The sequence below is a fragment of the Notamacropus eugenii genome, chromosome 1 (assembly GCF_028372415.1).
Source record: "Notamacropus eugenii isolate mMacEug1 chromosome 1, mMacEug1.pri_v2, whole genome shotgun sequence".
NCBI classification, from domain to species: domain Eukaryota; kingdom Metazoa; phylum Chordata; class Mammalia; order Diprotodontia; family Macropodidae; genus Notamacropus; species Notamacropus eugenii.
This window is the reverse complement of record NC_092872.1, coordinates 740,414,105-740,420,684: the sequence shown is the minus strand read 5'-3', so window position 1 is coordinate 740,420,684 and position 6,580 is coordinate 740,414,105. Positions and strand designations below refer to the sequence as shown.

Below are 6,580 nucleotides of genomic sequence, written 5' to 3'. Positions count from 1 at the left end.
AGAAGGAAGAAGGCAGCCCCTCTCCAGTATCTAGGTAGACAGTGGATCACTAAAGTTTCATTTACTTGATGGTTTGGGGTGTCCATGCCAGACCTAACTACTAGAGTAAGTCAATAAAGAAGTCAAGCAGTACTAAGAGCAGATCTATGGGGAGGGGTAGAGGGAAGATGGTGACAACCATGCTTCCACAGAGGATCATGTGATTGAGAGACTTGGTCACCATCTCTCTGTGGTTGCCTTCAGTAGCTTCCTGGGACTGAATCACAACTTGGTGACTGATTTGGGTAAGTCCCTCTACCCTATACCAAAGGGTTGTATCCAATCCATGAGAATAGCATGAGCCAATGCAAATCAGCTGAGACTGAATCCTTTCCCAGGGGTGCTAGAAGGCAAGACCAGAGCCATTGAGACGATTTTCTGGGAATGGTGGTACTTCTCACAGGGACATAATCTGGTGAAACTGACCAAGCTTTCCAGACTAACCCTCTACTCAGGGTTCAGGGCATGGGGCTTCTTATATAGAAGGTGAAATCTTAATGTAGCTTCAGTAAATAGTGGGATAACGAGAATTCCAAGTTTGAGGTAGGGAGAGGAAGTGAGTTGGAGGCTCTGTGGGAATATACTCAATGGACTAGTAAATATTGTGTATCTATGTGTATAAAACACTGTGAGAGACGTTCTAGGGACAGAATCTAGAATCGTAGGCATGGTTTTAGGCTTTAGCCCAGCCTTGCCAGGGCTCATAGTTTAGTTGAGGGATGAAATAACATGTGTGAAACAGAAAATAATGGTACAATATTATAACAACGAGTTTCAAAAACCAGGTAAAAGCTAGCACACATCATTTGGACTTGGAAAAAGGAGAGAATTATGTGACATGTGGTGGTAGCAAAGTGGGTAGGCTTGATTTGATCTAAGGTCATGGACATAGAGTTGAAGAGACTGAGGCACAGTGTAATTAAAAGTCTTGATCAAGGGTTACAGTAAACATCTGGGCCAACTTTCAAACTGAGGTCATAATGACTTCCAGTTCAATATCCCTAGAATTTAGGTATATCCTAGCTTTTTGAGTAAAGAATTTAAATTGTTGCGAAAGAAGTCAAAGACCTGATTCCTCCATTGTTGGGGGATTGCTAAGGGTAGGGTTTGGAAAGTGATTGAAGGTCTTGTTTAGGTGCAGCATCTTCATGCAGATGCAGGGGTAAGACCTTCGCCATATCATGTCATTCCACTTCTCCATGGATTGGACACAATCTTCTCATATCCCATTCTCATGGTTCCAATTATCTGTTTCTTGTTCCAAAATCTGGGCAGAAAAAAAATCTTTCTTTTATCAAGAGGAAGTCTAACAATTGGGGTTACTTGTAACTGAATTGAAAGGAAATTGATACATCTGATTGATATTTCTTGTCTGAGTATAAAAGGCCTTGGATTGTGGTGGGGAGGGAGAAAGATGGATGAGAGTATAGGATGGCACCCCTATCATGAATGAGGGAGTGACTGCCTCTCCTGTGAGAGACTTCTGTGTTACTCTTTGGGGGTACATGTAGAAGGCACTTAACAAACAGCTTTTCTAGTTGTTTTGGCTGTTAGTGCCTCCACGTACACCAAGGGAACGTATCTATTTTGAATCTGTTTTGTACATACCTACATATGGACATATTATGTACCATGTTTGAATGTAAGTTCCATTAGGATGGGGACTTTGGTTTGATTTTTGTACTCCCAACAGAGTATGGTATGAATAAATGTTTACTGATTGATTGATGGATGAATGGAGGAGACGCTTCTCCTCTCCTTCTCTCTGCTCCTCTTCTCACACTATTTCACTTGGTTTTCTCATCAGCTCCCTTGGATTAAAATATCTCTATGCAGACGATTTGCAGATCTACATGTACTGCTCTAATTTCTCTCTTGACCTCCAGTATCACATGTTCAACTGCCTATGGAATGTCTTTAATTGGATGTACCATAGTCATCTTAAATTTGACATATCCAAAATTATATTCATCTTTCATCAAAATTCTCCTTTCTTCCTAATTTTTCTATTACTGAGGAGGGCACAACTATTCTTCCAGTTATTCAGGCTCCCAACCATGATGTCATCCTATACTCCTCACCCTCTTTCCATCCCATGTCCTAACTGTTGTCAGGTCCCTCCATTCCTATCTTTGCAACGTCTCTCAGCCTCTCTTCCCTCCACTGACACTGACCTATCTTGGTTCAGTCCCTCATTACCTAATGTCTGAATTACTACAATAGCTTTCTAATTGATATTCAAGTCACAAGTTTCTTCCCACTTCATCCTCTACTCAACTGATAAGTCTATCTTCCTAAAATGCAGATTTGACCATATCACCCTTCATGCTCCCCTCCTATTCAGTAAACTCTAGTGACTTGCTATTACCTGTAGTATCAAATAATAAGTCATCTGTGTGATTCAGACCTTTGTAACCCCTGTCCCCAGTTTTCTCACATCTTATAGCTGCTTTCTTTCCCTCACCTTTCCCTCACTCTGTGATGTTCCTCAAACAAGATGCTCCAACTCAAAACTGTAAGCATTTTCAGTAGTGATCTCCATGCCTGAAAGGCTTTCTTCCTCATCTCCACCTCTTACCTACCCTGACATCCTTCAGCAAGAAGCCTTTCCTAATCTTCTTTCATCTTTGTGCCCTCTCTTGTTAATCATCTCTAATTTATCATTTCTTTAGCTCATTGTACATAGTTGTTTCCGTGTTGTCTCTCCCATTAGACTACTTTGAGAGCAGGGACTGTCTTTTGCCTTTCTTTGTCTCCCTGGTAGTTACCACAGTGCATGACACATAGTAGGTACTTAATAAACATTACTGAGAGATAATATGACTCACATTTCTGTCATAATTGAAGGTCAACAAAGTGATTTTTTCTCAGCACCCTAGTGATGTGGGAAGTTGAGATGTAAGGGGGGTAATCGGAGGAGTTTTTGAATCTGTTGGACTGGGCTACTTCCCTTGGAACAGAGGCTGTACTCTGGATCCAACAGAGTGAGCCCTGTGGGTGCTTGGCATGTCACTATAGGAAACGTCCAGTCTTCTGATGATTCCCTGTGTAGGATTGAGGAGGGCAGGTGAGAGTTGTGTCAAAGAAGATTGGTGCCTGAGCAGAAAGAGCTGTCCACTTGGTAGATTTGAAAAATAGAAATCCCCTCTACTCTTGCCCTCCCTTCCTAGCTTTTGCATTCAGGGTTTGGAACTCTGCTAACTCTTCCTTGAGTTTCCTGGAGGGGAAAGGGAAACATTTCTTTCCTCTCCTCCTCCTTAGTAGCAATTTTGGTGGATACTCTTATATGGTAATGAGGACATGTGCTTGCCTGAGTGGGTCTGAGGGTGGATCTCAAGTCTTTAGACAGGATATGGCTCCTCTGACTGGGTGTAGCCATCTCCTCTAAGAAACATGTCTTAATACTCATCAATACCCAGGAATTCATGATTGCAGGAGGTCATGAGATTTCCACCAAGCTACAAAGCTCCATCTCAGGATTGTTGTGCAGAACTTTTTATTCTGGGAAAGAAATTCAGAGCAGAAAGGACCATCAAAAACTGAAAATCTGGTCTCAATCTCACCTAGGCAAGTTTATGTCCTCATTGCCATGGGCACATAGCTACCAGAGTTGCTGCCAAGGAGAGGGAAATGCTCCCTACTCCTGTGAGGAAGTCTAAGGAAAAGATATCAAAGTCTGAAGGAGTCCCAAACCACACATTCAGAAGGGAGGAAGAGCCAGAGAGAATGGAAATTTTTTTCTCCTTTTACTGTTTATTTAGAGGGCAGGACCTTCCTGCCCCATCAAATATCATCTTTGATTTAGCCCCAAGTGATCATTTCAACTTTTGGGACCAACTTGGAGCCAAGTCCTTAAGCAAAAGTCTTGAATGTAGAGCTCAACAGAAGGGTCAGCACCCAAGCTTAGCTTCTTAAGAAGTATCTAAATCTGACAGGTTAGCAGGCTCTCCTGATGACCCTGTCACAAAGGTGTTTGCTTCTCTCCCATCCCCCTATTTTATGGATGAACAAACACCCTCAGAGACATAAGTTAATGTGTTGAAAGTCACCACTGGAACAACTTGAAAGCCCAGATATCCTGAGTTCATGGCCAGATCATATGGTCCTAGTGGGGTCTCAGTGAAGGCTAGATGCTCTCTTGGAGTCAGACCAAGCAGGAAGGTTCCTAACCTTTCTCTGAGTCCCAGAAATTAAACTTTGTCCTAACCTTCTTTACTACTTGAAGATGCACACATACACACACACACACGCACATATCATAGATCCCCCATCATGATTTATCTGGCCTTGGGCTTCCTGGAACAAATCCATGATGGTCTCCACATAGATGTGCAGACACCCTGGACTTATCCTTTGCTTTTGACACTGTTACAAAGAGTCCCATCTACCCCATGCCAGACACCTTCAGCTTCCTTGTCTGTCAGACCTATCCAGTGATCAACTCCATTCATTGCCTTTCCCAGAGACTCCTACAGAAAAATCGCACTTTTTTGGACTTTAGTATGTTAGTACTATAATGATTAACCCCACACCCAACATGATTATTCTGTTTACTTTCAGAGAAGAGACTGGTTTATTTTTGTATCTCCAGCACATATCCTGGCCTCTAGGGCATAATAAATGCTTGTTGAAGGAATAAATTGTGTATATTTGTGTTCTTGTGTGTGTATATGTAGGGGATAGGACGGTAGCTTGAAACACATATACATATATCTGAAGGACTGTGAGAAGGTGTATCTGTGACTGGATCTGCATGACTAGATATTTGTGATTTCCCATTTCCTGTCCACAGGGCCTAAGGACTGAGGAAGAAGATGTATAGTATGTCCCTTCTTGATGCCCTAGACCTCAAAAACAGAGGGCCCCTTTCCCTTTACCCACTGGACACTCAGTTACCAGCCAGAGTCTAGGGCATGCTTTTTAAAGAGTCCAGCATTTTCTATTTCAGGGTGAATCAATTCTTCTTGGAGGACTTGACTGACCCAGGGCACATTTGTCCCTTCTCTCCATCTGCCATGCCTCCTTTCCTCTCACTGCTAGCAACTAAGTCTTTTCAAGACATCACAGAATGTCCGAGAGAGAAGGGACCTTAGAGCACAGATATGACGGCCGATAGGTGTCTTAGAAACGATCCAGTATGATTCCTAATTTTTATAATTGAGGAAATTCAGATCCCTTTTTTGGGAACTGACCTTTTCTTCTGAGGTCACTGAGGCCAGGTGAGAGTCATGGGACACAGAATTCTTCAGTCTCATTCCAAGACTTTTTGTCAGTTGAAAAGTAGTAAGCCTTCCCCTTGTAGAAGTGCCAGCCTTGGACAACTAGCTGCAGAAAGTTCTCTAGGGTAAGAGATAGGAGGGAATTGAAGAAATGAAGGATTTCTGAGGATGCATGCCAGGGAGGTGCTTTTCCCATCCTTCCTATATTCTTGACTTTCAAGCCTCTCCCACTGTTTCATCCTGGAATGTCTCCCAACATCTGGGCCCTCCTCGCCTTGGATCATCTAACTATATACTGCCTTCTCAGCCTGAAATAGTCCTCTGTAAAGCCTTCCCCTTTCTCCCATTGGTGAGATCCTCTTGGGGCAAAGGACAGTCTCTAGAGATGCCTCTCCTCTCTCCTCTCTCCTCTCTCCTCACCCTGACTTGGTAGGACTTTGTTCTGAGCCCCTTCTGAACTCCCTTTCCTTGGCTAAAGACTCTTCCCCTCCTCCTCCACCCCCAGATGTTACCTGCCTTACACCATCTCCTGCTGTTGGGTGATTGTTTCTAGCTGGCTTTTTAACTTTTGGATTTCATCATTTAGAGTATTGACATGAGCCAATCTTTGCTTTACCTTCTGTATTTCTTCATTGGCTTTATTCAAGTCACTTCTTAATGCTGGAATCTGCCTTGCCCTTTGTGAAGCTGGTTTTAACCTCTGAATCTCATCATCATGTTTTGACAATTCTTTGGTTAACATTGGGATCTGGGAAATTAGGGCGTTGGCACTCTTCAGACCTTCTTTCAGTGTCTGGATCTCTTTGCTACCTCTTTCCAAATGACTTTTCAATAGAGGAATCTCTGATTTCAAGGTACCAATAGAGCCCAAATCTCCTTCTACCATCTGGATCTGAACACTGACATTATTCAGGCTGCTATTTGCTGCCCGTGCTAGGCATTTCCTAGACCCATTTTTAAAATCTGGGCTTCAGCATTGATCTTTTCCAAATGTTCACTTAACACCTGGATCTCAGCAACGGTACCCACTCCCTCTATCTATGTATATCCCTTTCATATATCATATATGTCATATTATATATCATATATATTACATATAATATCTTAATAAATATAGAATTCTCAAGATTAACAAGTATCTTCCCTTATAGGGATTTAAACAGTTTGCCCATATTGAATAACAAATTTTTTTCCCCTTGTTTACATTTTTATGTTTCTCTTGAGACCTGTGTTTGAAGCTTGAATTTTCTATTGAGCTCTGGCCTATTCATCAGAATGGTCTGGAAATCCCTTACTTCATTAAATGTCCATCTCCTTGCCTG

At 42.3% G+C, this 6,580-nt stretch overlaps 1 pseudogene; it reads right to left on the bottom strand.

The window, feature by feature from the left end:
- Positions 1-1,099: 1,099 nt before the first annotated feature.
- Positions 1,100-6,580, bottom strand: part of LOC140520466 (uncharacterized) — a 35,278-nt pseudogene continuing 29,797 nt past the window's right edge.